Genomic DNA, 9404 nt, shown 5'->3' with positions numbered 1-9404 from the left:
TCCCAGCGCCCCTGCCGGGGAAAGCCGGGCGCTGCAGCCCGAGCCCAAGCTCAGGGTGCGGGAAGGATGCGAGGCCTCTTTTCAGCTTGGGCTCCGGGCAGAGGTGCTGGTTGCCAGAGAAGAAGTGATCTTGGCTTTCAGGCAGGCCTCCCGGAGCGGACGTTCACATAGGCCGTGAGCGGGGGGAGGTGGGGTTGGGCCTCCCAAGCCCAGCCGCACAGGAGGAGGTATGCTGTCCACTCCCCAAAGCTCCCGTGCGGTACGCCATGGGGGGCAGGTGGCTGCAAGAGCAGTGCTGGAAACTCGCCGCTCCTTCTCCCATGTGACCTGACCTGAACCTAGCCGGTGGNGGTGGGGGGGGGGGGATGGATAAAAGACTACCAGATGTGTTATTTTCACCCATCTCCTGCCCCAATTTATCGTCTTGGCCTTGCTCTAGCAGTTATCACCCTCCCCCCTTCTGTCTTCAGGCTCTCCCTCCTTCACCCTTTGCCTAACAATCCTCGTCCTCAGCCCGTGCCCCCTCTCCCTCTGCAGCCTCCGAGTCCCCACCAACCTTCTCTGGCATCCATCCTCTTCACAGAGTTCGCCCTGTACCTGTAGTCGCCTTCATCACCTGCTGCTCTATGCTGGACCTTCTGCAAGCGGACATTTGTCTTCAGGTGACTCATCAAAGGCTTACTCCCAGCAAACACCACCTGCGGGCTTTCTTGACACAGCCCGGCCAACAGCTTCCACTTCCTGCATTTGTAGTGTTCCATCTGGAAAGATCTCCCTTGGTCTATGTGCTACCATGGTCTCCTGGGTCCTCCCTGACCAACCTCAGTCAAGCTCGCCAGCCTCCCTTCTCCTGTCCACAAATTTAATTCTGAGCCCTAACCTCCATCAGTGCCCGGTTCTCTGTGCTTAATGCTCACTCCGCCCACCCTCTGTGAGCGAGCTCAGTGATCTCACTCATTTCTGTGCTTCAGCTGTCACCTCTTCCTTGTTGACTCCTGAATCTATAACCCCACTCTCGTCTCTCTCTTGAGCTTCACATCGAGTTCCCCATTGCTCCAGACACGTGGAGATCCACACTGAAACCCATATGCGTCAAGGACTAAAAACCGTCTTCCTTTTCTTCTCCGTCACCCAGACTAGATACTTAATATGCAGCCTTATCAACTCCCTCTTTCTCATTCCCACATCCAGAAAAATCATTGTCAATTCCTCTTTTAAAATTTTTTAACTTATTTGTTTGTTTAGAGAAGGAGAGAGAAAGAGGGAAAGTACAAGTGGAAGAGGGGCAGAGAGAGAGAGAGAGAGAGAGGAGAAAGAGAATCCCAAGCAGGCTGTGCACCACCAGGGAGCTAGGAGCCCCCCAGGAAAGGGGAGACTTAAGAGAGAGGGAAGCTAAACTCGAAGACGAGAAGATGCACACAGGGCTTGAACCCACCAACCCACTACCAGGAGTTCATGATCCAAGCGGAAGTTAGATGCTCAACCACCCAGGGGCCCCTGTCAAATTCTATTTTAAAAGCCTTTTTACCTATTGTTTCCTGTTTATTCCCACAGTCACTGCCTTAGATCTGACCCTCATCCTCTCTTGTCTAGTGTTTTGCTATAACTTCCTGTCTTCTCTTGGTCTTCAGTTCTTTCCTTCCCCAAGCCAGTCTCCACACCAGCTTGTCCAATAAAAGTATAAATGTAAATTTCTCTAGTAGCCTCATTAAAAATCAAAAAGAAATTAATGAAAATAATTTTAATAATATACTCTCTTGAATATATACAAAACATTTTCCTTTCAGCTCTCATAATCAACAAAAAAATTATTGAAGTATTTTTACAATTTTTTTTTTACTAAGTCTTCAAAACCCAGTGTATATTTTATATTTACTTACATCTGTACTCAGACTAATTACATTTCAAGGCTCATAACCACATGTGGCTGGTGGCTATGGTTTTAGCACAGTTCCATAGTTGCCCTTTAAAACATAAGGAAGATTATGTCATGGATTGCCCTCCTCAAAATTCTGCAGGACCAACCATTGTCCATAAAGTCCAAACTTCTCAAAATGGTGTGAAGGCTCCATGCACTGCCTTACCTCCTTGAACTTTCTTACCATATTTCTTAAGTCTTAATCTGCTCTCTGCCAGTGTCCATCAGGGTCTGATTTCAATGTCATCTCTCCCATGAAGTCAGCCCCACTATCCCACACTTCCTGACTCTGTATCCGTTATTGTCACCACTACCATCTTCGTCATCACCATCACCAAATTTTTGTCTTCCTGCTGTAACATGGGAGATGTCCAACATCTATTTGGAACTGAAAAGACAGGTGAGGCTTAGATGGACTCCAATTTCCTTTGCTGGCATAATGCCCGGTTCAGCTGGGAAAGGCATGTTGGAAGCCAGGATTAGCCGTCACCCAGATACAACAGGGAGAGCAAAGAAGGCCCTCCTGAGATTGCATTTTCCCTCCAGGCGTCTGTCCCTGTTACAGACAACTGGAGAAAGCCCACTGTATGCTGGAAGTTATCCATGAGATTACACTAACTGCCACCCTAATATGACTTCTTTCACGTTTTTGTTGTTGTTGTTGTTGTTTTTAATCATCACAGTGAAATAACACTTTGGGACACTATTCTTCCTGACATCACAAACACATTTTCATTCATACCCTCTCTCTTTCCCATCCCCTCCTTTCTTTCTCTCCCCAAACCCTAAATATTTTAATAGATCTTGCCATCAGCACCCATGGCCAGCACATACAGAGAAGTGTTCCAATTAAGCCTGTTTCTCATATTTTATAACATGTTCAGCACTCCTTACATGAGAATCTAAAGACATATTCCTCATAAAACTTAGAGCCAGGAAAAAGTGCCTTTCTCCTGTGAAACTGCCATCCTTTTTTAGAGGCTTTCTTAAAGAGGCTGTGTCTTCTCACTTTGTCTTCCTCTTGTCTCGACAGTCAAGCTGAGTATCAGGTTCACTTGCTCTGTCTTCAGAACAAGATCTTTATCCTCTGTTCCCCTCTTACTAAATACTACTTGTTTTTGTTATTTGATACTCTTCGGTCTTACCATAGCTGTGCAGTGTTGATAAGCCACTTCACATCGTTTTTGGAACTAAATAGGAAATTAATTAATCGATTAACATCAAAACAGCAGTTCACATTGTAACTCTCTGAATTTCTACAGTGGTAAATGATTATAAAACAAACCATGAAATGCAGATGAAAGCAGTCAGAAGACCACTGCTTCCTACCACTGTGTGTCCATGAAGGCAAGAAGTGTCTGGTTTGCTCCACACTATAACCTCAGCACTGGCCCAGTCTGTGGCATAGCACTGAGCCTCGATAAGTGTGCAATCATAAGTGAAACAGATGAGTGTAAATAATAACACTTCTGCTGCAACTTGTAGTCTTCTGTTCTTTTCAGCACGTGTATGCTTTCTAAAGAGGCAAAAGCTCTATGATTTGATGTTCTTTTCTACCACAGGTGACCATCCGCCCAGCAGTCGTAGTTGTAGGTAGTAACATTACGAAGCTTGGCCATAAAGTGACCAAAGATGTTATGATGAGGAAAAGCAGAAGAGGAAAGAAGGAGCAAAAAAGAACAGCAGAGGGGCGCCTGGGTGGCTTAGTCGGTTAAGCGTCCGACTTTCGCTTAGGTCATGATCTTGCGGTTTGTGGGTTCGAGCCCCGTGTCGGGCTCTGTGCTGACTGCCAGCTCAGAGCCTGGATCCTGTTTCAGTCTGTGTCTCCCTCTCTCTCTGACCCTACCCTGCTCACGCTGTCTCTCTCTCTCCTAGAAATAAATAAAACATTAAAAAATTAAAAAAAAAAAAAAAAGAACAGCAGAACACCAACTTTTAATAAGGGCTTTAAGTCCCACTTTGTGTCTTCTATGCCATTGTTTTGCTTATTTCTGCCAACGTAGGTTTCCTCAGTTCCAATCAGTAGACTGAGAAACTAAAATGTACGTGGTGAAAAGTGATGATAAAGGGGATCACATTAGCATTAATGAGTGTTCACATACCCCGAGCACTAACTTAGGACCCGATGTGTGGTAATGATCCATCAGCATTCTAGCAGAGTGATTAAGAACCCAAACTCTGGAGCTAAATTACCCGTGTTCAAATGCCAACCATACCAACCCCAGCTGTGTGACCTTGGACAAATTACTTAACCTCTGTGCTTCCATTCCTCATCTATAAATGGGAATGGTTAAAATACTTACCATCCAGAGTCATAGTAAAGATTAAATAATTAGTACACATAAAGTAGTTGAACTAAGTGTAGCATAGATAAATTGCTACGTAAATTTGGCTGTAAAGGTTCTTACTTCCCTCAATGGTCCTGTGGAGGTCAGCACTTTGGCCCATTTTACAGCTGAGGAAATCTGGATTCAGAGAGATTGGGTTGCACAGCTTATGAGTGACAAAGCTAGGGGTTTGAATCCAGATCTGTCTGACATGAGAGCTCAGTTCTTACACCGTGGTTTATAGCATCCTCCTCTAGATCACACAATCTCATAGGCAATATTTACATTCAGGTCTCCTTGGCTCTAAAGCCACCTGTCTCCCCACACAAGGACATATCATGAGGACTGATGCTGGTTGCTGGTACTGATCAGGCACATGGTTCCTGCAACATGCCTAGCAATTGAGAAGAGGTTGCTGATTTAGTTGTTGACATTCTTATCTTTAAATGACACCCCTAGAAAGGAAGAGAAAATTGTGGTCAGTGAATTCCAGGTCTGGGTTCAAGTAGCAAGTTCAGGCTGAAGAAGTAAAGTCAACAATGGAAACACCTAACAACCTCCAGGAAAAGAACGCACTCATTAAGCTGCTGAAAGCCATCACCAACGTTGTTGACATTTGCGCCCTACTCATGTCTCCAAAATGAAAAGAAGGGCATCAACCTAATGAGGTGAGTGCAGTGGGAAAGAAGGTTGGAGGAAACAAGTTTTTGTTTTACTCTTCTCCCCCATGACTCTAAGAGCAATGCTACATTCCTAGAGATAAGGTGGTGTCTTCAAGACAACGTGGGAAATAAAAACATCCAACTGAGACCCTTGATGTTGGTAAGAAGGCAGGTGAAGAAGGCTGGGAAGAGGCAGCTTGAGCAGTAGGAGGGGGACCCATAGACAGTGGTATCTCAGAAGCAAGGGAAATGAGTGTTTCATAATTGTTCAGAGTTCTAGCATTGAGATCAAACCACCAAGGCCATTTCCAGGAGATGATTTACTCTTTAATTCTGCAGTCTCCCCTTGGGGAATAAAAGCTTTGACTTCTTATGAAGGAAATCCAGGCACTGTGGGGCAGATGGAGCACATTTGGGGGTGGGTAGGTGAAGAGGGAGATGAGGGAGGAGAGGTAAAGAGGCCTAGTAATGACTTATTAAGTGCTTATATGCCAGGCACTATTCAGATATTATGCCATTGGACCTAAAAAAACAAACAAACAAAAACCTCGTGGATACAGGAACTACTAATATCTCCATTTTCAGATGGGGAAACAGAAATGCATTTAATCTTCCCAGAGTCCTGGGAGATGGGCAGCCCTGGACCAGTATCTGTATTTACAGATGGAGACCCTGGTGCTCAGAGAGTTTGGGAGGGTAGGGGGGATTTCCTGAGTCCAAGTTTGGATACAGAAGAAGCAAGAATGAGGAGCCTGGGTGGAGAAAGAGGAGCTAGGGATTAGCTTACAGATGGGTAAGAATAGCCAAGTAAAGATGGAGCGAAGCTCCGAAGAAGCATCCCACTGAGGAGAAGGACAGACACCCTCAAGAACAACCAGAAGCCATTTAGCTGCAGCCAGAGGAGAAGGAGATGTATCACAGATGCTCTGTGGCCCTCCCACCCCTGCACTTGGACCATGACCCTTTCACCCATCCACGCTCAGAATCAGGAGCATCACCGGGAACTTAAGAGAGCTGGCAGTTCTTGGGAAATTGTTCAAGCTTAGCAGCGAGAGCAAAGCAGAGAACTAAATATAGCCTGAAAACAAACATGTGGGTTACACCCAAGTTCAGCATCAGGAAGGCAGAAGGAAGGGAGAGTGTTGCTTAGGTCACAGGAACCAAAGCCCAGAAGAGGCTTCTCCCACCGAAAACCATGCAGGGATTTCCCTGAGGTCCCGGAAGCACCCTGGGTGCTCCTGCTCCCTCAAGGACAGGCTCTGTCCTGCTGTGGGGTCTTTGTCTTGTTACCTTTCCCCTCCCTACCTGCCTGATTCATTCTCAGTCTTTCTTCAGGTCTTGGGTCTAGCTTCATCTTCCTATGGGAGCCTCTCCCGACCACAGGACCCCTACCCCTGACCATGTGCCCCAATTTAGGACTCCTTTGCCAGGCTAATTAATAACAGTACCTTCTTTCCCTCTCAAAAAAGTGTCCCAGTTTGAGCAATAAACTATATGGTCACACCCTACCTATTACATGTTCTCCTGAGACTAAACACTTCTGTCTCAAAGCATTATTACAATTGAATTTTTATGTGTTTACAGAGATTTAATTAATGACTCCTCCAGAATACTATAAACCCTATCAGCAAAGGGGTCATAACTATTTTTTTATTAACTTTTAATTTTGAAGCAATTGTAGATTCACATGCAGTTGTAAGAAATAACACAAAGACAGGGCCCCTGGGTGGCTCAGTTGGCTAAGTGTCTGACTTCGGTTCAGGTCATGATCTCATGGTTCATGAGTTGGAGCACTGCATTGGGCTACCTGCTGTCAGCACAGAGCCCTCTTCAGATTCTCTGTCCCCTCTCCCTGCCTGTTCTCTGCTTGTGCTCTCATTCTCTCTCCCTCTCTCAAAAAATGAACATTAAAAAAAATTTTAGGGGCACCTGGGTGGCTCAGTCAGTTAAGCATCCGACTTCAGCTCAGGTCATTATCTCACTGTTCATGGGTTCAAGCCTCATGTCAGGCTCTGTGCTGACAGCTCAGAGCCTGGAACCTGCTTCAGATTCTGTGTCTCCCTCTCCTCTCTCTGCCCCTTCCCCACTCATGCTCTATCTCTCAAAAATAAATTTAAAAAATTTTTAAAGAAATAACACAAAGACTTCCCATGTACCCTTTACCAGTCCCCCACCACCTCCCCCCCACCCCCGCAAAGGTAACATCTTACAGTACCATATCAACAGTATGCAGACATTGAAACAGTCAAGTTTCAGGACATTTCCATCACCTCAAGGATCTTCATGTTGCCATTTTTATAGCCACATCAACTTTCATCCTGTCTCCAACCTCTCCTTAACTGCTGATAACCACTAATCTGTTTTCCATTACTGTAACTTTGTCATTTCAAGAATGTTATAAGCGAAATCATATAGTACATAACCCATCAGGACTGGCTTTTCTCACTCAACCTAATTCTCTATAGATTCATCCAGCTTGTAACTTGTATCAGTAGTTACTCTCTTTTTATTGCTGTGTTATATTCCATAGAATGGATGTACCACCGTGTGTTTAACCCACTGAAGGACATTTGAGTTGTTTCCAGTTTGGGACTTTAATGAATAAAACTGCCATAGACATTCGCATACAGGTTTCTCTGTGACTATAAGTGTTCATCTTCTTAGGATAAATGCCCAGGAGTGTCATTGCTTCATTCCATGGTAGTTGCATATTTAGTTATTTAACAAACTGCTACACTGTTTTTCAGTCGATGTACTGTTTTACATTCCCGCCAGCAATGTATGAATGATCTAGTTTCTCTGACGCCCCTCCAGCATTTAGTGTTATCAATATTTTTTTATTTTAGTCAATTTGGTAGATACATAATGAAATCTCATTGTGGCTTTAATTTGCACTTCCCCGATGGCTAAGGATGTTGAACATCTTTTTTTTCTATTTCTCCTTGCATTTATGTTTATTAAAAACTGACATTAACAGACAAAACCTATACAAAAATATCCCAAACCATGTACCACTTTGAAATAGTAATCTTAAGAGACATTATCGCCTAGGACCCCCTCTTCTTCTACCTGGAACACGTCCTCTTCCTCTTCCTTGGCTTTGACTTCTTCCTGCAACAGCTCCCCTTAGATTTCACCTTTGGCTCAACATCCACGAGTAGTGTATCCAGAGGTAAGCCAACTGGCAGAATAAAACATCAAATATTTTTTCTTTGAAAACTCATTGTTTTCAGCTGTACCTGTTGTTCAAGGTCATTTTGACAGTTTTAAGGTACATGTTCATGCTGAAATCTACACATATGATTGTTCCATGGCCTCTGTTCCATTCTTTAATTCAATGATTACAGTTTTGTGACTCAATTTCATCAAAAGTCTCAGGAGCTTCATCCTAGCAATGCCATCACCCTTTCAATCAGATAGTGCACAAAACCCAACAACCCAGGTCCCAAAGACTATGAGTATGAATGCCCAGAAACTGAACATCTTTTTTGCATACTATTTGCCAACTGTATGTCCACTTAGGTGAAATATCTTTTCAAGTCTTAGATCCATTTTCTCATTGGGTTGGTTTGTTTTTCTGCTGAGTTTTAAGAGTTCTTTCTGTATTCTAGATACAGGCCCTTGTGGAATATGTGAGAAAATATCTTCTCTCAGTCTATAGCATGTCTTTGCACCCTTTTAACATGATTGTCCACAGAGCAGAATTTTTAAATTGTGATGAAGTCCAGTTTATCAATTTTTTTTAGGAATCGTGTTTTTGGTGCTAGTAACACTTTTTGCATAGCCCTGAATCTCGAAGATATTTTCTATATAAGTTTTATAGTTTGTATTTTACACTTAACCCCATGATCCATTTTGATTTCATTTTTTGTATAAAGTATGAAACAAAGTGAGATTCACTTTTATAGTTATTGCTGTCCAATTGCTCCAGCACCATTTGTTGAAAAGCTATCTTCCCTCCATTGAATTGCTTTTGTGCCTTCATCAAAAATAAGCTGGGGGTGCCTGGGGTGGCTCAGTCAGTTGAGCATCTGGCTCTTCAGCTTAGGTGATAATCTCATGGGTTCATGGGTTTGAGCCCCACATTGGGTTCTTTCCTAACAGTGCAGAGCCCACTTGGGATTCTCTCTCTCCTCTCTCTCTCTCCCCCTCTCCTGCTCATTCTGTCTCTCAAAATAAATAAACTTTAAAAAAATAATAAGTTGGGTATATTGTGATTCTGTGTCTGAGTTCTCTGTTCTGTGCCATTGAACTATCAAATGTGCCTATTCCTCTGCCAATACCATATAGATTTCATTATTGCTGTTATATATTAAGTCTTGAAATCAGGTAGATTGATTTCTTCCACTTTATCCCTCTTTTCAAAATTGTTTTAGCTACTTTAATACATTTGATAAAAAGTTTTTGCCTTTTGGTATCAATTTTAGAATAATTGTATCCCTATTTTCAAAAATCATGCTGCAATTTTGATAGAAATTATATTGAACACATACATCA

General features: G+C 43.4%; 1 pseudogene; it reads right to left on the bottom strand.

Annotated features, from left to right (window-relative positions):
• Positions 1-7947: 7947 nt before the first annotated feature.
• Positions 7948-8294, bottom strand: LOC144218551 (small nuclear ribonucleoprotein Sm D1-like; annotated as a pseudogene).
• Between the last annotated feature and the right edge of the window lie 1110 nt (positions 8295-9404).

This window comes from Crocuta crocuta, unplaced genomic scaffold, assembly GCF_008692635.1.
Source record: "Crocuta crocuta isolate KB4526 unplaced genomic scaffold, BGI_CrCroc_1.0 scaffold619, whole genome shotgun sequence".
In the NCBI taxonomy this organism is placed as follows: Eukaryota; Metazoa; Chordata; class Mammalia; order Carnivora; family Hyaenidae; genus Crocuta; species Crocuta crocuta.
Note: the sequence above shows the minus strand (reverse complement) of the source record. Positions and strands in the feature narration are given on the sequence as shown.